At 37.4% G+C, this 24,490-nt stretch overlaps 1 pseudogene; it reads left to right on the top strand.

Moving 5' to 3' along the window:
• Positions 1–17,685: 17,685 nt before the first annotated feature.
• LOC122013022 lies at positions 17,686–17,856 on the top strand (annotated as a pseudogene).
• Positions 17,857–24,490: the final 6,634 nt, after the last annotated feature.

Raw genomic sequence — 24,490 nt, 5'->3', positions numbered from 1 at the left:
TCATCACAATTTATTGTGATAATAGCGTGCGATTGCAAACTCGAAGGAACCACGAGCTCATAAGGCAAGTAAACATATAGAGCAAGTACCACCCGAGATATCGTGAAGCGAGGAGAAGTTATCATCGCCAAGATTGCATCAAGCAGATAACACAGCATCCTTTCACTAAGGCCCTTCGTGAAACCATGGAGGAATGGAAATCGATGTATGGTAGAAGATATGGCAGCTTAATAGTATAAGTGGGAGATTGTTGAGTGTATACTGAAAGCCTAAGCTTTGTAAACATTTGTCTTGAATAAAGAATCACATTTGGTCAAATTATCTACATTTGTTTGTAGTTGTTCAATTAATTTATATTTAGATAACATAGCATGTGGTGTCACATGCAAGATAATATTATCGTACCTTATAAATTATAAACAGTAGCTCATGACCAAAATGGAAAGGAACGGTCGTAGTGTAATTAGGTATCGGTTTATCTTGACTATATAATTACACTAGTACACTTAGAGTGTATTGAGTAGGACCATTTGAGGTCGTTTCTTTTATACTGATTTTATAAAGAAACAAAGACCTCGGTTATTATGGAAGTGTGTGCTCTTAATCCTAATATAATAACAAGCACATATATTTGATATTTATTTCTTTAATTTATCAATGGGTGAGATTTAGTTCGATGAATCAATAAGCCCGATAAGTTGGGAAATGGTATCACTTATAGTGTGTTGTTGATTATAGAAGGAAACGTGTTCTAGAGATACTAGGTTGATAATGTCCCAAGAGGAGATCATAAGGATTGTCATGTTAAACCCTGCAGGTGGACTTAGTCCGACATGACGATAAGGTTGAGTGGTACTACTAAGATATTAATTAAATGAGTTGTCAGAACTCACTTAATTAGTGGACATTCGATATCTTAAACATGGAGACTAACACACTCATAATAAGAAGGAGCCCAAAATGTAATATGGGATGCGGTAGTTCAATGATAGTTCTCTAGTGGAATGAATTATCATTGATAAAATAAGTTGTGTGTTCGGAACACGGATGCTTAATTTTATCGGGAGACCAAAACCAATTCCTCTCTGGTCCCTATCGTAGCCTTAGTTATAGAGTTCTATATCCACCCATACCCACCTTCTATACCCACCATTAAGGGGCCGGCCAAGCTAGCTTAAGCTAGGTTAGGTGGCCGCCCTAGCTTGAACCCAAGCTAGTAGAGCCGCCAAACAAATTAAAATAATTTTAATTTTTATTTTATTATATGGAAGAAATAATTTATTAAAGAGAATTTAAATTAAATTATCTCTCTTGTAAAATTTACAAAGGTTACAAAAGAGATTAGATCTCTTTCTTGTTTGTAGATTGGTGAGATATTTTATTTTCTCTTAAAAATTATTCACATATTGTAAAATTAAAATTATGAAAATTTTTAACCATGAAGAGATTTTTAAGAGAAATTTTATTTTAAATTTCTGAAACAAATTAGGAAAGTTTTAATTGTTGATTGAAACTTGTCCAATTTGCTTTCCAATGATGGCCGACCAATGTAGATTTAATTGGGAAATTTTGTTTTATTTTTCTCAATTAAAACATGTCAAGGAAATTGAGGAAATTTTATTGTAATTAAATTTCCTAATTTAAGCCAAGGAATATAAAAGAAGGGTGAGGTGCCTTCAAGAGATATAACCTTTTGTTTTCTCTCTCTTTGTTCCTTGGTGTGGCGTACCATCCTCTTTCTTCCTCTTGTGGTGGCGAATCTCCTCTTCCATTGGAGCCTTGTGGTGGTGGATACTACCGAGAAGAAGAAGAAGAAGAGAGAAAGCTAGCATCTCTTGGAGCTTGGTTAGTATTTTGTTTTTTCTCCTTGGTGAAGTTTTGTGGCCGAACCTTGCTTGGAGGAGAAGAAGGTGGTTGGTGGTTTCTCGTCTCGGTAGATAGTTGCCCACACAACGTCCGAGGTAGAAGAGGAATATGGAGATCAAGAGTTTTCTAGGTATAACTAGTAATTTTATTTCCGCATCATACTAGTTATTTATGGAAATAATACCAAATATAAGAGGCTTACGATTCTAGAATTTGAATATGTTTTTGATGTTGTGTTCTTTTTTTTTTCTTTTCAGATTTGATTGTTCTTTTCAGTTAACCTAAAGTTATTTTAGGAAATTAAATATTAGCTCCATAAGAGGTTTTGTCTAGTCTGGTGGTTGCTCCATATCCAAGGCCATGTGCCTCGCCACGTCGATCTGGAACCAATTATGGAAATTAATATTTAATGGAATTAATAACTTAAGGTGACTTGGGTCGAACGTGTTAAGTTCCGCAGGAGATCCAAGTCAAAACCTAAAAGAACAAATAGATTAAGTTTTGGATCAAACGTGTTAAGTTCTGCAGGCGATCCAAAATTTAATTTAAAAGAACACATGGTAGCTAGGAAAATGTTCAGACCTTTGTACAAAATTTTTGTACAGTGGAACCTCTAGGTTTTCCGAGTAGCAACCAACAACTTGATACATGCTTCTACTATTATTTGCTATACATTAGTCTGGTATACTTTTATTTCTTCCCATGTGTATCTGTGTTCTTTAAGATAGATGTATTTATAGTGCTTCACTATACTGGATTAGTTGCTTTACATGTTTGATACGTGTCCTTTGATTCATGATACTTATATCATTGTTATATGTGATGTTCTTGGATTTATGCTGCTTATATCATGGTTATATATATGCGTTTACCTTTTTGGCACACACATGGAGGAGGCTATGTTTAGGTATGATATACTATAGCCGTATGCACCATCTCACATGATTGCATGCTCGGCGATTGATGACTCCATTATTGTTGAGCTCGTCGGCCGACTACATGGGCCTGCACACAACATGACCACTGCATGGGTAGTGGCACAACACGTTTTATTTTTCAATTAAAACATGTCAAGGAAATTGAGGAAATTTTATTGTAATTAAATTTCCTAATTTGCCTAGGCCAAGGAATATAAAAGAAGGTGAGGGTGCCTTCAAGAGATACAACCTCTTTGTTTTCTCCCTTTGTTCCGTGGCCATCCATCTCTTTCTCTTCCCTTGTGGTGGCCGACCTCCTCTCCATCTTGTTGTGATACTACCGGAGAAGAAGAAGAAGGAGAGAAAGCTAGCATCTCTTGGAGCTCATCCTTGGTGAAGTTTCCTTTGTGGCGAACCTTGCTTGGAGAAGAAGGTGGTTGGTGGTTTCGCGTCTCGGTAGATAGTTGCCCACAGGTTAGAAGAGGAATACGTTAGAAGATCAAGAGGTTTTCTACAAGGTATAACTAGTAATTTTCTTTCCGATCATACTAGTTATTTATGGAAATAATACCAAATACAAGAGGCTTACGATTCTAGAATTTCGAATATGTTTTCGATGTTGTGTTCTTTGTTTTTCTTTCCTTGTGATTTGATTGTTCTTTCTTAACCTAAAGTTATTTTAGGAAATTAAATATTAGCTTCCATAGAGGTTTTGTCTAGTCGGTGGTGGTTGCTCCCATATCCAAGAAGGCCATGTGCCTCGCCATGATCGGGAACCAATTATGAAATTAATATTTAATGGAATTAATAACTTAAGGTGACTTGGAACGTGTTAAGTTCCGCAAGAGATCCAAGTCAAAACCTAAAAAGAACAAATAGATTATGTTTTGGATCAAACGTGTAAGTTCCGCAAAGCATCCAAAATTTAATTAAAAGAACACATGGTAGCTAGGAAAAGGTTCAGACCTTTGTACAAAATTTTGTGCAATGGAACCTCTAGGTTTTCGAGTAGCAACCAACAATTGGTAGGATCGATTGCCTCTGTATATTTGGTATTTAGTTAAATTATGCATATGTATATAATTAGGCGGGATAATAGTAGATGTGCTAACTTTGTGGATCCAACTATTATGGCTTTAGTTATTATGTGTGTGATTGGACCCTTGACATGTCAAGGGCATTTATATGTGTGTGCATGATTGTATTAAAACAGCAGGAGCTGTATTTAGTTTTATTAGGATTTTATTTTTGATCTAGATACATGTACATTCCTTTTATGGAATATAGGATCAAAATGTAAAATTTATTTCCGCTGATCGAATCTTGCAAAGCGTGGAACCTTCTAAGGACGAGGCAATGAACTAGGAGCAAGATGGATGCGCCAACTAGACCTGTATGGGCCAAATATAAAGAATTTTGGGATGACAACACACTGAGGATAACTAGAGATAAAAGCCATAATAGTTGAAAAAATTTTCTATTTATTGCTTTTATATTGTGTTGTGTGTATATGTTAGTTTACATGTTTAGTAGGCTAGCATAGTTAAAATTCCTCATTCATAAATAACTAAGTGGGAGGGATTTTAAGTAAATCCCATGGTCTCCATTCTTGGTTTGTAAGTGATGCAAACAAGCTTGCGCTGTTGCCTTCCTCCATAACGGATGAGCTTGTTTGCGGATCACTAGAATTTATGGATGACTATAGGAAGTTAATTAAGAGCGTGTGATCTTCCCAACGGAAGGGGCATAATCTTATTAATGGACTTAGTGTCAAGTAATGGTATACACTTAGACACATCTAATAGTATCCTCCCAACGGAGTCACCGCTATTATTTGTGTGACCAAATGATACCAACTATTAATTTTATTTCAAAAAATTAGGTTGACAAGATAATAAAATTAATGGGTAAAACCCTCCTTTACAAATGTTGAATTTGTATACGCCCACACTAACACGACATACAAAATCATGTGTTTGAGGTGTTGGTTAATTTAAAATAGTATTGTTTGAGGAATCAAATTATTCTAAATTTAGAGTTCTAACCAAAGTTATTTGTGATTCTTAGGATGTCTTTCAACCCATTGTCCATCATACTTCAACAGAATAGACTTACCGGACCAAACTACATAGATTGGAAAAGAAACTCGACCATTGTTCTATCAAAGCTATAAATTTATCGACCGAAAGCAAAGGCCCCGATGCACCCATCGTGAATCTACCCAAGAGGATCAATATCATAGGAAATGGGTAAAAGCGGATGAGATGGCGCAGTGTTACATTTTGGCTTCAATGTCAAATGTATTGCAACATCAAGATCAAGATTTACCAACTACCATTATGATATTACGAACAATCTCAAGGAACTCTTGTCATCGTGGATAGGGCTTCTGCAAGAAGCCATGAGAAAGATAATGATGCCACCATGCAAGAGGGTACTCGTAAGGGATCATATCCTAAAGATGATGGCTTATCCGAGCTAGATACAGATCCTTGGAGGAGAAATTGATGGGAAACCCAGATCGATATGATCCTCCAAACGCTACCTAGAAGTTTTCAGCGCCTGAACTATAATATGAATAAGAGGGTTTATTCATTAGCGGAACTACCGACGTAACTTCAAGCACAGAAGGATTATTTCGTCACAATGCTCAAATTCACTATGTTGAAAATGGTTCTACTTCTAAACCGAAAGGAAAGAAGAAAAAGAAATGTTTGGTTCAGAAAGAAAGTGAATAAATCTCGTAGTACGGGATTTAAAGTCGAATGAAGAAGCCAAAGGGTGCTTCATCCAAAAGGTGACATTGAAGGCGGATCGTCTCGAGGGAATCAAACAAAGGTATATCTCATACTCTAGTTATTGAAACATGTTTAGCGGTGTTATCTCCAGCACCGTGTGTAGATACGGGAGCCACCGATCATGTCTGCAATTCCTTGTAGGGGTTCCAGAAACCCGACGACTATCTGCAGGGAGATTACCGTCTACATGGGCAATGCTACTAAGGTGGCGCTGGCAGTGGGAGACGCCTACTTATCTTTTAGAAATAGAAATTTGATTTTAAGAAATTGTCTTTATGTACCCAGTTTTAGAAAGAATTTAATTTCAGTTTCTAAACTATTTTTAGATGGATATTCGCTTTCTTCAAGAACGATGTAGTTATTAAAAGAAATAAAGTGATTATTTGTTCGGTGCATTAGTTGGTAATTTGTATACTTTAAATCCAATTTCTTCCACAAAGCAAAACATGGAAATTTATAATTCATCTTCTAACTCAAATAAGAGAAAAGAACCTCGAAATGAACCATATCTTTGGCATCTAAGGCGGTCATATTAACTTAAGTAGGATTCAGAGGCTCAATGGACTTTGAGTTCATTAGAGTTGGAAAATTTTCCAACTTGTGAATCTTGCTTGGAAGGTAAAATGACTAAGAGGCCGCTCAAGGCCAAGGGGTATAGAGCCAAAGAAGTGTTAGAGTTGGTTCATTCTGATTTGTGTGGTCCTATGTCCGTCCGTGAAGAGGAGGTTTTGAATATTTTGTCTCTTTCATAGATGATTATTCAAGATACGGATATATTTACCTAATGCTACCGCAAGTCCGAGTGCTTTGATAAGTTCAAAGAATACAAGGCTGATGTGGAAAACGATTAGGTAAAAGTATCAAGACACTACGATCTGATCGTGGTGGCAAAACCTCTTAGGAGAGTTTAGGAATTACTTATCGAGGCCTGGATTCAATCCCAATTGTTCGCACTGGAACACCCCAAATGGTGTAGCAGAACGAAGGAATATGACTCTTATGGAGATGGTTAGATCAATGATGAGTTATTCAGAATTACCAAATTCGTTTTGGGGATATGCTCTGGAAAGCAGATAACGTTCGAACTTAGTACCTTCTAAATTAGTTTCTTCTACTCCCATAGAATTGTGGAATGGGCGAAAGCCCGCCTAAGACATATTCGGATTTGGGTAGTCCAGCACATGTGCTGAAACCAGATGCTGATAAGTTAGAAGTTCGCGTGTTTTAGGATATCCCAAAGGAACGAAGGTGGTTTATTTTATAGTCCTAAGACCAAGGTCATTGTTAGCACCAATGCCCGCTTTTAGAAGAAGACTATATAATGGATCACAAGCCCGAGCAAAGTTGTTTTAGAAGAACTTAGAGAGGACATGTCTACTTCAATACCAACAAAGATAAGATGAAGTACCACAAGAGACTGCAACACGTGTCACACATGATACACAACCATAGACAATGCCTCATCGTAGTGGGGTTGTAAGGCAGCTGAAAGATTCATGTTTTTGGGAGAGTCTTGGACTTGATCCCTGCAAACATGAACCCGATCCACCAAATAATGAAGGCACTCCAAGATATAGATCGCAAGATCTTGGCAAAAGGCAATGAATTCTGAAATAGAGTCTATGTACTCTAATAAGGTCCGGAGCTTGTAGAACCACCGATGGTGTAAAAGACGTTGGATGCAAGTGGATCTACAAAGGAAAAGAGGGATGACGGGAAGGTAGAGACCTTCAAAGCTAGGCTTGTTGCGAAGGGTACACTTAGAAAGAGGGAATCGATTATGAGAAGACCTTTTCACCGGTGGCTATGCTTAAGTCTATCCGATACTCTTATCCATTCTTTGCTCATATGGATTATGAGATTTGGCAAATGGATGTCAAGACAGCTTTCCTTAATGGAAGTCTTGAAGAACATCCATATGAAGCAACCGAAGGGTTCATTGAAAAGGCAAAGAGCATCTAGTGTGCAAGCTCAATCGGTCCATTTATGAACTAAAGCAAGCTTCAAGATCTTGGAACATCCGGTTTAATGAAGTAATCCAATCATATGGATTTATTCAAAGTCCGGATAAAAAGTGTAACGGAAACGTGGTGGTATTTCTTGTACTATACGTAGATGATATTTTGTTAATTGGCAACAATGTCAAGGTATTATCAGACGTAAGGGTATTGTTGTCCAAACAATTTGATATGAAGGACTTAGGAGATTGTGCACACATTCTTGGGATCAAAGTTATAAGGATCGTAAGAAAAGAATGTTGTGTCTGTCCCAAGCTTCATATATAGATACAATCCTTGCTCGTTTTAGCATGCAGGATTCCAAGAAAGGTTTCTTACCTTTAGACATGGAGTAGCTCTATCTAAAGAGATGTCTCCAAAGACGCCAAAAGAGATAGAGGACATGAAAGCGGTTCCTTATGCTTGGTACCGTAGGAAGCCTAATGTATGCAATGCTATGCACGAGACCGGATATCTGCTTTTGGTGGCATGGTCGGTGATATCGGAGTAACTCTGGACAAGGACATTGGATCATGTGGTAAAGCATATATTAAAGTACCTAAGAAGGACAAGAGATTATATGCTAGTTTATCAAGGTACGACTCCCTGTGGGTTACACGGCGATTTCCAATCGAGATAGGGATAACGAAGTCTACATCAGCTATGTGTTTACTTTAGAGGTGGAGCCATTTCATGGAGGAGTGTTAAGCGTGTGTTTGAGACTCAACCATGGAAGCGAGTATAGCCTTTGAGGCGCTAAAGAAGCGATAGATCTGAAACTTTCTAATGAACTTAGATGTGATTCCTGGTTTGCCCAAAATCATCACAATTTATTGTGATAATAGCGGTGCAGTTGCAAACTCGAAGGAACCACGAGCTCATAAGGCAAGTAAACATATAGAGCGCAAGTACCACCTGATACGAGATATCGTGAAGCGAGGAGAAGTTGTCATCGCCAAGATTGCATCAGCAGATAACCTGGCAGATCCTTTCACTAAGGCCCTTCCGGCGAAAGCTTTCGATCGGCATGTGGAGGGAATGGGAATCAGATGTATGGTAGAAGATATGGCAGCTTAGTCATTAGTATAAGTGGGAGATTGTTGGAGTGTATACTGAAAGCCTAAGCTTTTGTAAACATTTGTCTTGAATAAAGAATCACATTTGGTCAAATTATCTACATTTGTTTGTAGTTGTTCAATTAATTTATATTGTAGATAACATAGCATGTGGTGTCACATGCAGAAGATAATGTTATCAGTACCTTATAAATTATAAACAGTAGCTCATGACCAAAATGGAAAGGAACAAACCATTAGAAGGTCGTAGTGTAATTAGGTATCAGTTTATCTTGACTATATAATTACACTAGTACACTTAGAGTGTATTGAGTAGGACCATTTGAGGTCGTTTCTTTTATACTGATTTTATAAAGAAACAAAGACCTCGGTTATTATGGAAGTGTGTGCTCTTAATCCTAATATAATAACAAGCACATATATTTGATATTTATTTCTTTAATTTATCAATGGGTGAGATTTAGTTCGATGAATCAATAAGCCCGATAAGTTGGGAAATGGTATCACTTATAGTGTGTGTTGTTGATTATAGAAGGAAACTGTGTTCTAGAGATACTAGGTTGATAATGTCCCCAAGAGGAGATCATAAGGATTGTCATGTTAAACCCTGCAGGTGGACTTAGTCCGACATGACGATAAGGTTGAGTGGTACTACTCTTGGACTAAGATATTAATTAAATGAGTTGTCAGTAACTCACTTAATTAGTGGACATTCGATATCTTAAACACAGGGAGACTAACACACTCATAATAAGAAGGAGCCCAAAAATGTAATATGGGATTGGTGCGGTAGTTCAATGATAGTTCTCTAGTGGAATGAATTATCATTGATAAAATTAAGTTGTGTGTTCGGGGCGAACACGGGATGCTTAATTTTATCGGGAGACCAAAACCAATTCCTCCTCTCGGTCCCTATCGTAGCCTCTTAGTTATAGAGTTCTATATCCACCTATACCCACCTTCTATACCCACCCAATAGGGGCCGGCCAAGCTAGCTTGGGAAACAAGCTAGGGCCGGCCTAGGTATAAGATTGGGTGGCCGGCCCTAGCTTGAACCCAAGCTAGTAGAGCCGGCCAAAACAAATTAAAAATAATTTTAATTTTTATTTTTATTATATGGAAGAAATAATTTATTAAAGAGAATTTAAATTAAATTATCTCTCTTGTAAAATTTACAAAAGGTTACAAAAAGAGATTAGATCTCTTTCCTTGTTTGTAGATTGGTGAGATATTTTATTTTCTCTTTAAAAATTATTCACATATTGTAAAATTAAAATTATGAAAATTTTTTTTAACCATGAAGAGATTTTTTGAAGAGAAATTTTATTTTTAAAATTTCTGGAAACAAATTAGGAAAGTTTTAATTGTTGATTGAAACTTGTCCAATTTGCTTCCCATTGATGTGGCCGGCCAATGTAGATTTAATTGGGAAATTTTGTTTTATTTTTCTCAATTAAAACATGTCAAGGAAATTGAGGAAATTTTATTGTAATTAAATTTCCTAATTTACCTAGGCCAAGGAATATAAAAGAAGGGGTGAGGTGCCTTCAAGAGATATAACCTCTTTTGTTTTCTCTCTCTCTTTTGTTCCTTGGTGTGGCCGGCCATCCTCTCTTTCTCTTCCTCTTGTGGTGGCCGAATCTCCCTCTTCCATTGGAGCTCTTGTGGTGGCCGGATACTACTCGGAGAAGAAGAAGAAGAAGGAGAGAAAGCTAGCATCTCTTGGAGCTTGGTTAGTATTTTGTTTTTTCTCCTTGGTGAAGTTTTCCTTTGTGGCCGAACCTTGCTTGGAGGAGAAGAAGGTGGTTGGTGGTTTCTCGTCTCGGTAGATAGTTGCCCACACAACGTCTGAGGTTAGAAGAGGAATACGGTAGAAGATCAAGAGGTTTTTCTACAAGGTATAACTAGTAATTTTTATTTCCGCATCATACTAGTTATTTATGGAAATAATACCAAATATAAGAGGCTTACGATTCTAGAATTTCGAATATGTTTTTTGATGTTGTGTTCTTTTGTTTTTTCTTTTTCTTGTGATTTGATTGTTCTTTTCGGTTAACCTAAAGTTATTTTAGGAAATTAAATATTAGCTTTCCATAAGAGGTTTTGTCTAGTCGGTGGTGGTTGCTCCCATATCCAAGAAGGCCATGTGCCTCGCCACGTCAGTACTGGGAACCAATTATGGAAATTAATATTTAATGGAATTAATAACTTAAGGTGACTTGGGTCGAACGTGTTAAGTTCCGCAGGAGATCCAAGTCAAAACCTAAAAGAACAAATAGATTAAGTTTTGGATCAAACGTGTTAAGTTCTGCAGGCGATCCAAAATTTAATTTAAAAGAACACATGGTAGCTAGGAAAATGTTCAGACCTTTGTACAAAATTTTTGTACAGTGGAACCTCTAGGTTTTCCGAGTAGCAACCAACAACTTGATACATGCTTCTACTATTATTTGCTATACATTAGTCTGGTATACTTTTATTTCTTCCCATGTGTATCTGTGTTCTTTAAGATAGATGTATTTATAGTGCTTCACTATACTGGATTAGTTGCTTTACATGTTTGATACGTGTCCTTTGATTCATGATACTTATATCATTGTTATATGTGATGTTCTTGGATTTATGCTGCTTATATCATGGTTATATATATGCGTTTACCTTTTTGGCACACACATGGAGGAGGCTATGTTTAGGTATGATATACTATAGCCGTATGCACCATCTCACATGATTGCATGCTCGGCGATTGATGACTCCATTATTGTTGAGCTCGTCGGCCGACTACATGGGCCTGCACACAACATGACCACTGCATGGGTAGTGGCACAACACTCAGGGTGTGTATGGTAGGTTGCTCGGTGGTGCTCCGCTGGGACGCTCATGGGTAGTGTGACTGCAGCGTGGTAGCACGCCGAGATCCCTCCCCGTCATCGCGTACCGGGAGATGAGAGCATTGCGCTCCCTCACTATGTTTGAGATAGGAGGATAGGTGTACTCCGACAGCATCCCGTCCACTCGGTCACTCTTCAGGGGTAGTGATGGCAGAGTGCTCGGTGTCACAACCCTACCCACTCGGTCTCACCATCGCATGTGAGATGGCTGACTGACGTCAAGGGTGACTATGTCATATTGCATCATATGCACAGATTGCATTTATTGTGATTGTTGCATATTGGATGATGCATTTTGGTGACTGCATATGATTGACATGCATACAAGATACATGCTTATTTGCTCTGACTATTTTTATTTGTGTATGTTCACAGTCATATGGTCAAGCCTCGTAGGTGAGTATAGTTTATTTCAGTTATGCATTTCTTATTATTCTTGCTGTAGACTGTATTACATGCTTACTATTAGTTACTACAGTTTATTCAGCTATGCATTCCTATTATACTGTTAGGAGACTGTACTATAGGTTCTATGGTTTAGGAGACTGTACCATAGGTTATTGCTAGTGGTTATATGTTACTGTACGTATCTATTGGTTACCTGTTGAGTTCTTGGACTCACACCGTTATATTACTACTTTTCAGGTTGAGGCCGTTGGGAGATTCCAGTCGCTAGCCCCCATTGTTGCGACGATTTTCGGTTGTAGATGTTTTGTATTAGTTCTATGACTTTATATACCAGTGTTGTGGGTTCTTGTATTGAGGACTTTATGTTGAACTCTTTGGGTTTGCTTCTTATGTTTTCCGCTGCGGATATTTCATTACTTCGTGGATTTCATTTCTTCGTTGTAGTGGAGTAGGATTTACATATATCTGAGATGATTCCTTATCATCTTTTCTTTTAGTAATTTTTGTTGATAGCCGGAGGCTGTATATCAAACTGCATGAATTGTCTATATAAACTGTGTGGATTGGTCATATAATTACATGGGCTGTTTATTATTTGTATTGTATTGTTCCAGTCGTGTGGGCCGAGGAGTGATATATGTATTCTTGGATTCATATTGTCACCCGTACAGGGGAGATGCTGCCGAAATTTCTTCTAGCAGGGATTACCTAGGGCGTGATAATTTATTTGGTATCAGAGCAGGTTTGTGATACCTGTTTTTCGTGTTCTGATTTTTTGATTTAATCTGATACCAATATTTTTGGTATCAGAGCTAGGCTCCAATTTCAGATTTTTGTGTTCTGGAGTTTGCGAGCATATCTGAGTATTTTCGGATTGTATGGATTTCCGTCGATTTTTCGATTTGGAATTCTAAGGTATATTTTGACAAGGTTGTATTTGGGGGACTAAGCAGCGACAGGACATCTCCAGATGGCAAATAGGTAAAGTTAGGTAATTTTATAGTTTTCATACCTTTAGTGATATCTGGGTAACATTTTGTTTACAGATATGACACATACACGTATTCCGGTACCGAGATATGGTCGCCCCCATAAGAGGGCGATAGATTCTCCGAAGACAGTCTCCAGAGAGATCTGCTAGGATCGAGCCTGTCTGCCAGGGACAGACTCATTAGGATATTATAGGCACGTCGGATTATAAGACCCCGACGGTTCCAACTTCAGAGGTATATACCTCGACTGTACCACTAGTGGTATCACCTTCAGTATACCTGGCATCCCCTCCAGTCGTGCTTACTACTGCATACTTGAGGTACGAGATGAAGCAGAGATCTGGTGGGACACTCAGTGCTCGATTATAGGCGAGCAACATATTACTTGGGCGAGATTTAGGGAGGCATTCGAGAGTCAGTATTTTCCTCGGGTGTATCAGATGACACGTTGGTAGGATTTTCTGAGTCTTCGGCAAAATAACCACTCAGTTATGGAATATAATGCCGAATTTAATCGGTTGGCCAGATTTTGTCCTGAGTTAGTTGCCGAGGATAGATCTCGTATGCTTCAGTTTGTCCAGGGACTGGACAGGCATCTTCAGGTGAAGATTGTCGGTTTTGGTCATTCATCATACACAGAGGCACTGGATAGAGCTCTTATGATTGAGTCTGCTCAGCAGAGAGTGAATGCAGACAAGAAGAGAAAGCAGACTGATCGGACTTCCGGACAGATCCAGCAGTTACAGGCTACCGGACAGCAGCAGAGCAGTGACACTCAGTCGGGGTAGGGTACTTCTGGGTCATCTAGCCGACCCCAGAAGTCAGGACGATCTTTATCTAGACATTCCCGGTCTGCTCAGCAGAACCGGAAACAGTCCATCGGCGACCCTTACTGCACTCGATGCGGATCCTGAGATCACATCACCTTTGCATGCACATTTACATATGATTTTTAACTTATTTGAACAACATGGATTAATAGTATCCAGAAGAAAAATGAAACTAGCAGTACCATACATTGATTTCTTAGGCAGTCTTATAGGTCAAGGAAAGATAACACTTCAAGTTTATATCACGAGTAAAATTTTAGACTTTCCTGATAAAATGGAAGACATCAAAACACTTAGATCCTTTTTATGCTTACTTAATTATGCAAGGCCTTATTTAAAAGATGTTAGCAAAATAAGTGGACCTCTATATAACAAAACTTCACAAACAGGACAACGATATTTTAATCAACAAGATATAGACTTGATCAAATAAATCAAAGTAATGGTGCAACAATGACCTCATTTAACTTTACCCTTAGATATCGATTATTTGGTAATAGAAATAGACGACTGTGAAACAGGCTGGAGAGGAGCCTTATTTAGTAAAAAATCTAAGTATGACTCCAAATCTTTAGAACAAGTATGCAGATATGCATCATGAAAATATAAAGAAAAAGGCAGACTCACTTCTTTATATTTTGAGTTGCTTGCAGTCATTTATTGTTTAGAAGCTTTCTTTTTATTTATCTGTAATAAGCCTGAAATAACAATCAGAACTGATTGTGAGACTATAGTAAAATATAGTCAACAAATAAAAGAAGTAAGAAAAGGCTTAGGATCTAAACGTTGTATAAAATTCATTGATACTATTCTTAATAAAGGACTTAAAATTCAATGGGAACATGTTAAAGGAAGCTCTAATTCTCTTGCTGATACTTTATCCCTCTTACTAGCTTAACCAATTTTGTAGCTATGGATATACAGAAAAGAGTTCATACTTATGGTTATCAAAAAACTATGAAATTTGGCAATCAAGAACTTCCTCAATTCTCCAAGAAAGGAGATACTTTTGACTTTCCTCTCAGAGTCCAACTTGATACTATACAACAATGCTTAATTGATAATATTTGAAACATTCCTACTTCACCGAGAATAGCAAGTCAAAAGATAGCTATCATCAATGTTATCTCCAATTACTTCATTACAACTATTCAAAAACCACTTGGGAAGAAATTTTCTTGCTATGCTATTTTCTCTAGACCTTATGCCGGACTTTATACAACTTGGGATGAAGTTAAAGTTTCACTTCCTGAAGAAGATAAACCTCCTTATAAGGGGTTTTACTCACTTAATGAAGCTTATGACTTAGAGAAAAATTGGGCCCTAATTTTATAATAAGCCCATCACTTCACTTCGATAGCAAAATACAAGAAGACAAAACATACTTAATGGTAGCCACTTCTTCAACCAGTCCAACAAGACAAGATACAGATCTTCTTTCTGTACCACTTAAACCATTACATTATCAATCTTTAGAAATACTTTAGGGCTAAAAGAAGAAGGATAATCTTTTCTCTCTCAAAGCCCTTCCAGAAGATATTAGTTTGTACTAGAGAAGCTGAAGTGGTCGGCAATACTAATTTTGACTTAATAGATATTGAAGACGATGTCTCTAGAAATTTGTCCATCTATTCAATCTTTTCGATCTTAGATCTAGAAGACAGTCCTTCTCCAGTCCAAAAAGATTATTCTTTAATTATCTCTTTTTTATATCCTCACAATAGCTCCGACTCAGAAGACGATCCTTTCTCTGACCTACTCTTTGATGAAACACTTTAAGAGTTTCAAAATTTCTCTCTTATGTATCATCATTTTATACCACAAAATCTTACTAATTTACAATCCGATCAACGAACTTGTAGTCATGATTTGCAACTTAAAGAAGGTTCTGATCATATTCCCTGTTTTGCTTGTGGTTATTATCCTTCACTAATTCAACTAGGTACTTGTAAACTCTATAAGAAACAATGTTGTAATTTATGCCTTAATACTCTTTTTCAAAGCACCATTCCACCAACACAAGCGGTTTGCAAAAGCACTAGAAATACTTTATTAGAATCTCGAGTCTCTATTTTAGAAACCCGCCTTAATCTCTTAGAAATAGAACTTGCTCTTCTTAAGGAAGGAACTTATCCACCTGAAGAACCTAGTTCTTTATCTTATCTGCAGGACCCTTATTTAGACAAAGGAAAGAGTCCTCTTCTTGAAGACTCCCTTCCTAATCCTAAATTTGTTTTTATCCAAACTTCTAGTATTTGTAATATTGGACTTACTCTTGATATTAGGGTCCAATGTACTTTAAATATTTAAGGACATGAACTCACCTTACATGCTTTTTTAGACAGTGGAGCTACAACCTCCACCATTGACGAAGTTTTGCTCCTCTCTTTTCTTCCTTCTTCCCTTATCAAAACTACTAATACTCCTCTACTTAGCACATAATTTGACGGTCAACAATTAAGCTGCACCAAATATGTTCATAATGTCCATGTACGTTTCTTTACTAATTGTGGAGTTTTTAGTTCTCCCCTAAATTTACCACAACTTTGGGTTAGGCCTATGCCGCATAAATCTATTTCCTTAATCCTTGGTCTTAATTTTCTCATTTCCCCTAATCATGCTCTTTTACTTACTATGGATTATGCTTTCTTTCTTTCTTCTCCTATTATTTCTCCCATTTTATCTGCCTACCCCTTTGAGGTTAGCGCTGAGAAGCGTGGTGATACCCCTCCTCCTATTGAAAGTTGCAATCCTACTTCCTCTACCTTACCCTATCCCTGTAAACCTAGTCAATTTAATGGCAAAACCAAGAAACCTAAAGTCTCACTATCCCTACAGGAAAACTAGATAGACTTGGCTCTTGGAGCCCCGAAGATATACCTGATTTAAAACCTGACTTAGAACCAGAAACTTACTATCAAGATGGTTTTAAGCCCTCCTTCTTAAATACACTACTTAGTCAGAATGATTCTTTAGATGCTTTCATTTCTAGATTAGAAAAACTAGGAATTCTTGGTGAAAATCCCCTTGAATATTGGGAAAAAGACAAAGTCTACTGCAAACTCAATATTATCAATCCTGACTTAACAATTAAAGCACAAGACTTAAAATACTCCAATTGGGATAGAGAGGAATGGAAGATGCATATTACTCAACTCTTGGCATTAAAAGCTATACAAAGATCTAATTCTAGACACAGAAGTCCCTCCTTTATAGTTAACAAAGGAGCTGAACAGAAAAGAGGACAGTCTAGGATGATTTTCAACTATAAAAGACTTAATGACAACTGTCATGTAGATGGTTATAAAATACCAAATAAAGATCAGTTACTTAATAAAATTCAAAAATCAAAATGGTTTTGTCCCCAGAGCGTAGGGCAAATGATGGGCATATGATATCTTTAGCGTAATGATCAGTGGTCGATTCTTAGGATCTAATGACCCGATATTTACCCCACCATGTGCTAAAGTCTGTATATCTATATTTACCTCCCTTCATATCTCTGAGGCCTACACTAGGGGGTGTTAAGGTAACATATTTACCTTTTTTTTTAATTTTTAGCAACTCGACTTATTGGATAGCAACTATATACACACTTAATTTTTTTTATCTATTTAATCCCATGATAACAAAATAAATTATTTATTTATTATAAAAATTAAGATGAAAATTTAATTTTTTTTCAGGTAGTTAATCATTTTAATTTTGTCTAATCATTTTTATAATATATATTCTTATTTAATTAAAATAGTCTAATATTCCAAGAACTTTTAAAACTAAATAAACAAAATTATATATACACTTAATCTAGATGGTGTAGTTTTGGGTTATAATTATTCATATCGTTAAAATAACAAGAAGTAAAATGTGAAAGCTGTAATTAAAGCATGTGGACATGAACCTTTACTCCATATTTACCTGGACGAAGTTTATGGGCGATCAAGAAGGCCTATGACCTATGTCAATGACCTTCATATGGCACTTTGGAGGGGTGTTGGCCTACGGTCTACCATCTCCCCAAGTTGGGAGAGTGGACGTCATAGTTTAGGGTAGTGGGGGTACGCGTTCATGCGGTCCCCGCCTAATTCTTAAAATAAATTGATTTATTTATTTTAATCCTAATCCTAATTTTAATAATAATAATAATAATAATAATAATAATAATAATAATAATAATAATAATAATAATAATAATTTTTATATATTACTTGATTGGTTTTATTTATTCATTTTATATACATTCTTATTTTTTTAAAAAATAATACAATATAAAAGAACCAAATAAATGAAGCTATATTTATTTAGTCTCGAAGTCAGATCAGGTCATTTGATTCACTATCCTTTTTACCTTGACCCACTCCCACCACATTCTTGCATCTCCAGTGAGGCAAAAGGAGACACACTTTATCTTTTCTACCTCCGGCCAGTCCAGTAGCTCCATTATGCTCTCCAGGGTTTTGAACCATGCTTGGACATCCCATGGTTCATTGGTGCTAGAGAAATTCTCTGGTTTCAGTTTCTGCCACTGGATGAGGTACGCTGCTTGCCTCACTATCTTTGCTGGTGCTACAAGTGTAACTGATGAAACTTCGACTGTAGTAGGTGTCACCATAGTGGCTTCCGGTGGGACTACCGGAGGAGCTTGCTGATTAGCAGTTAGGGTGGCAATAACCTACTGCTGCTCCATCAATTATCTCTGTAGTTGAGCTACTACTTCTAAAAGGTTGGGTTGGGGTGCAGACTCATTTTCCATTGGTTGAGGTTCATTAACTCTCGGCTGTCTCGCCGGTCGTCCTCTAACCATTCTACATATCGTAAGCCAAACCAATGAGATATATGTCAGCCCATTCTCATTCCTACTTGCTACCATCACTACTTTCATATATAAACATGCTAAATCTTAACAAGCATTCTTAATAATCATAACAGAACTAGATGCATAAAAGTTATGAAAACGATAATTTATTACTTAATTGGAAGCTGCAGGATCAATGCTTGAGGTGTGTGACAGAAGGATGGAACTCGCTCTGATACCAAAACTGTAACGCCCGCCCTTCTACTAACCTTAACTTACAGGACAAACGTTACCCTTTTCTTATTCTATCTAAATTTTGACATTCTTACCTACCATATGTTGCTCAGTCCATATCTCTATTCTAACTTGTTACGACTGGTAGGACATGATTTGCAGCCAAGCAGAGCCGAAAGGGAGTTTAAAGCTTCTAACGGGTCTGGACCGAGTGGCCTTGACAGGTAGTGAACTCCCGACTGGAGCAGGGCATGACCGTGTAAGGGTCACATGGTCGTGACCCTTAGCAGAGGAAAAGAGGGGCACGACCATGTGAACTCACATGGCCATGTCACTTTGGCCGAGAGGAAAAGAGACACGACCGTGTGAATCCACACGGTCGTGTGGCTTTGGGCGAGAGGAGGAGGTGCACGACCGTGTGATTCTACACAGCTGTGTCACCTTGGCCGAGGGGAAGAGGTGCACGACCATGTAATTCCACACAGTCGTGTCACCTTGGCCGAGGGGAAGCAATGGGAGGTCGTGTGAACCCACACAACCATGCCACGGGCCGTGCGAAGTCACACCCTGCTCTACCAAAAGAGCTTATTCTCCCCTTTTTCACCTATCCTTGCCACTCTAAATTCTGCCAAACCAATAAATTCATCCTAAACAATTAATGATAATATTTTATGTAAACGGAGAGAAGGAAAATACTAAAGTTCTAACATGTTCCACACAATTACAAGTTCTCCGATCTCCTTCCATTGTTCCGACACACACACATACACAAATACTGCTCCTGCTGCCTCCTCCTACTCAAGCTTTCCTTTTCCTTTATCTGCAATATAAGGAAATGCAAATCTATAAACGGATGCTTAGTAAGTACCATCTACTCACAAAATGATGCATTAAAAGAGGACATGCTTTTCAAAACTGCTTGAGGAAAATACAACAATGCAAACATGCTTTTAAAATTGCTTAGGGAAAACACAAACATGCACTTGATAGCAACTCACGCTAAAATACATAATTCGGAAATATGTGCATGGCATGTATTTTCAAATAGGTTTATCATGCAAACATCAACTTACAAACATGCTGGTAATGTAATGAAAACCGGAATATTGGCTTATTAGAGAGTTCCTCAATACTGCGCTTTATAACTCAGGTTCTCTACCATAGGGATGCTTCCACTAAGCAAACAATGAATTTTGAAAACGTTATATTATATAACTAGTGAAAATAATAATCGCTTGCTTGGGTCCGACATTGTACCACTTTACGTGCATCCTTAATAAGATTTGAGGTAGCTAATTCCGAACCTATCAAGGTACTACTAGGTGGTCTAGGAGCCTAGGGGCGATCTAGGAGCCCACCCATAGACCTTGTGTCCAGTACATGTCTTTCTAAAGTAAAATATTTTCTTTTAACTATTAATTTCTTGTACTTGCACTTGCTTGGCATTTAACCAAACACCTTATGTGCGCTTAATTCTCCCATACTTATAGGGAAGCAATTTAGGCACTTGATTATACTTCTTAGTCCCAAAACTTAATGGGAAGCAATTCAAGATGATCTAAACATGCTCTTAATCCCAAAACTTTATAGGGCATCTTACATATCATAGCATCTATCTCCTTTAACATGCAATAAGCATATAATAACATGCAACACGCTTAAAACATATCATAACAAGTATTATCGAAGCTACTCATATTGCAGGTGAGAGATACTTACATCTTTTCACTATATCTTACTACTATAAGGTGTAGGGAAGACAATCCTCTCTCTTGCACACTTTAATCTCCACGCCACCCTCCCTCGCGTGGACTACGTCCTTGGGAGAGACCCTCTTCTTAGATTCTCCCCTTGGAAAGCCTTAAGACTTGGAGCCCTAGGGTTCTTGGCCGAACCTTGAAAGGAGGAAGGAGAAGTTTCAGCTAGAGGAGAAGAGGAGATGAAAAATTAGGTTTTGATCTCATCCATCACCTTTTATACTAAGTGGAAGTTGGAGCATCTCTTCCCATATAATCTACATATAATGAATTGTTTCATATTTCTCATGTGATACTTTATCACCACCTAATGACTATTTAAACCAATCTCAACTAAGAGATCTCGGGTTCAAATCCTAGCCTAGGCCATTTATGAATATATTTTTATTTCTTTTCTCTTCTTCTATTTCTTTTTACTCTTTTAGAATAGAGGAAATTTACGGGTGTTACAATTCCCCATATCTTATAAAAAGTTCATCCTCGAACTTAGAACAATTGTGGATACTTCTGTCTCATATCGTCCTCGCGTTCCCATGTTGTCTCTTCATACCGTTGACTTTGCCATAGTACTTTCACTAACGGTATCTCTTTATTCCTCAACTTCTTAACTCCTCGATCTATTATCTGAGTAGGTCGACTTTCATAACTGAGGTCCTCTTGAACTTGTATCGTGTGTGGATCAATCACTTGATTTGTATTGGGAACATGCTTCTTTAGCATTGAGACATAGAATACATTATGAATGACTGACATTTCCTGGGGTAGTTCCAGCTCATACGCTACCTTACCAACCCTTTTGGTGATCCGGTATGACCCCACATAACATGGGCTCAACTTCCCCTTCTTCCCAATGTTGGTTAGTCCTAGGAAAATGTACCGGTTCCACTGTACAAAATTTTTTGTACAAATGTCGAACCTTTCCTTAAATAACCTATTGTGTTCTTTAGAAGTTAAATTAGGAATCGTAGACGGAACATAACATCATTGATTCTAAATTTAACTTATTTGTTCTTAATAGTTTAGATTTGAATCGCAAGCGGAACTTAACACTATTGATTCAAATTTACCTAAGTTATTAATTCCATAAATACTAATTTCCAAAATTGGCTTCCAGAACTGCATGGCGAGGCACATGACCTTCTTGGATATGGGAGCAACCACCACCGCCTAGGCAAAACCTTTTAAGGAAAGATAATATTTATTTCCTTAAATAACTGTAGGTTAACCAAAAAGAACAATCGAATCACAAATTCGAAAAAGAAGAAAACACAAACTCGAAAAAAACTATTTCGAAAAACTAAATCTAATTGCCTCTTGTATTTAGAATTCTTACAAAGAAAATAACTAGTATGATGCGGAAGAAAAACTACTAGTTATACCTTCTCTTTGTAAGCTAATAACCTCGAGATCTTCTGCTATATTCCTCGCCTCGCCTTGGACGTCGTGTGGGCGACGATCCTCCAAGATGAACACCACCCAAAAGACTCCTTCCTCTTCCTCTAGAATTTGGCCACCACCACCACTAAGGAGAAGAGAGCAAAGGGAAAGGGAGAAGGGAGAGAGCCGGCCACCAAGAGATATCCAAGCAAGAGAATAAGAGTTGTATCTCATGAAGCCCCCTCACCCCTTCTTTTATATTACTTGCCCAAGGCAAATAAGGAAAAACCTTTTACAAAAAATAAAATCATCCAAGAGTTTTTCCTTTTTCCTTTTTATTTTTCCTTTTCTTTCCTCTTGATTGAATCAATCACCAATCAATGTTTGTGATCAATCCTATATGGTTTAGGATTAAGTTTGGCCGACCCCTTGCTTGGGCACCAAGCAAGGTGGCCGGCCACCATATTTAGGAAAAGAATAATAATTTTTTTATAAAATTTTACAAGAGAAAAAGCTCTTATAAAATTTTACAAGCTCTCTTTCTGAAAGTAGGAGTTAAAAAAAGGAAAGTTTCTAAAAATTAAAACCATGTTTTAAATTTAAAAACTCTCTTATAAAATTTTCTTTTTTAACATGATGATAGAAAATTTTAATTTTAAAACTTATCTCCCTTTTTTCTTAAATCATGAGGATGGTTAAAAAAGGAAAGTTTTAAAACTTTTAAAACTCTCTATTAAAACATGTGGCCTAATTCAAATAAGGAAAGTTTTAAAAATTAAAATCTCTTTTTTAAAACTTATATTTTTCTACAAAGAGAAGATTTTAAAAATTTAAAACACCCCTCCTATTTGAATTAATCTTGGTCGGCCCCTACAAGCTTGGTCACCAAGCAATAGGGCCGGCCCCTATAAGAGGATGTGGCCGGCCATTGCTTGGTCACCAAACAATGGTCCGACCCCCTTCTTGGACACCAAGAAGAGCCTTACATTTGGATGGACTTGAGGCTATAATGAGGCTACGACAGGGACCTAGAGGAGAAATTGGTTTTGTCCTTCCGATGATCTTGAGTATCCCGTGCTCGCCCCGAACACACAACTCAAGTTCATCGATAACAACTCATTCCACTAGAGAGTTATTACCGCACTACCGCACCAATTCCAAATTACATTATGGGCTCCTTCTTATCATGAGTGTGTTAGTCTCCCTGTGTTTAAGATTACGAATGTCCACTAATTAAGTAAGTTACTGACAACTCACTTAATTAATATCTAGCTCCAAGAGTAGTACCACTCAACTTTATTATCATGTCGGACTAGGTCCACCTACAGGGTTTAACATGGCAATCCTTATGAGCTCCTCTTGGGGACATTCTCAACCTAGATAAGTAGGACACAGATTCCTTCTATAATCAACAACACACACTATAGGTAATATCATTTCCCAACTTATCGGGCATATTGATTTATCGAGCTAAACCTCACCCTTTGATAAATCAAAGAAATAAATATTAAATATATGTGCTTGTTATTATATTAGGATTAAGAGCACACACTTCCATAATAACTAAAGTTTAGTTCTTTTACTAAGTCAGTACAAAAAGAACTTACCTAAATGATCCTACTCAATACACTTAAAGTGTATTAGTGTAATTTATTAGTCAAGATAAACTAATACTTAATTACACTACGACTATTCTGATGGTTTGTTCCTTTCCATCTTAGTCGCGAGCAACTGTTTATAATTTATAGAGAACCGACAACATGATCTTCTGAGTGTGACACCACACTCCATGTTGTCTACTATATAAATTAATTGAACAATTACATTTCTTAAATGCAGATATTGACCAATGTGATTCTTTTATTTTAACAAATAAATATTTACAAAAGCTAGGCTTTTATTATACACTCTAACAATCTCCCACTTATACTAAAAGACTATGCTGCCATATCTGTTTCCTTACATCTGATTCCCATCCCCTCCACATGTGGACAAAAGCTTTCGCCGGAAGGGCCTTTGTGAAAGGATCTGCCAGGTTATCTTCTGATGCAATCTTGGCGACGATAACTTCTCCTCGCTTGACGATGTCTCGTATCAGGTGGTACTCGCGCTCTATATGTTTACTTGCTTTATGGGCTCATGGTTCCTTCGAGTTTGCAACTACACTGCTATTATCACAATAAATTGTGATGATCTTGGGCAAACCAGGAATCACATCTAAATCCATTAGAAAGTTCCTGAGCCATATAGCTTCTTTGGCTGCCTTAGAGGCTGCCACATACTCTGCTTCCATGGTTGAGTCTGAGACGCATTTCTGCTTAACACTCCTCCATGCAATGGCTCCACCTCCTAGAGTAAACACATAGCCTGACGTAGACTTACTATTGTCCCTATCTGATTGGAAATCTGAATCCGTGTAACCCACAGGGAGCAAATCGTTTGCTTGGTAGACTAGCATATAATCTCTAGTCCTTCTCAGGTACTTTAATATATGCTTTACCGTAGTCCAATGTCCTTGTCCAGAGTTACTTTGATATCTGCTAACCATGCCC

Source organism: Zingiber officinale, chromosome 8A (assembly GCF_018446385.1).
Source record: "Zingiber officinale cultivar Zhangliang chromosome 8A, Zo_v1.1, whole genome shotgun sequence".
NCBI lineage: Eukaryota > Viridiplantae > Streptophyta > Magnoliopsida > Zingiberales > Zingiberaceae > Zingiber > Zingiber officinale.
This window is presented reverse-complemented; position numbering and strand designations above follow the sequence as displayed.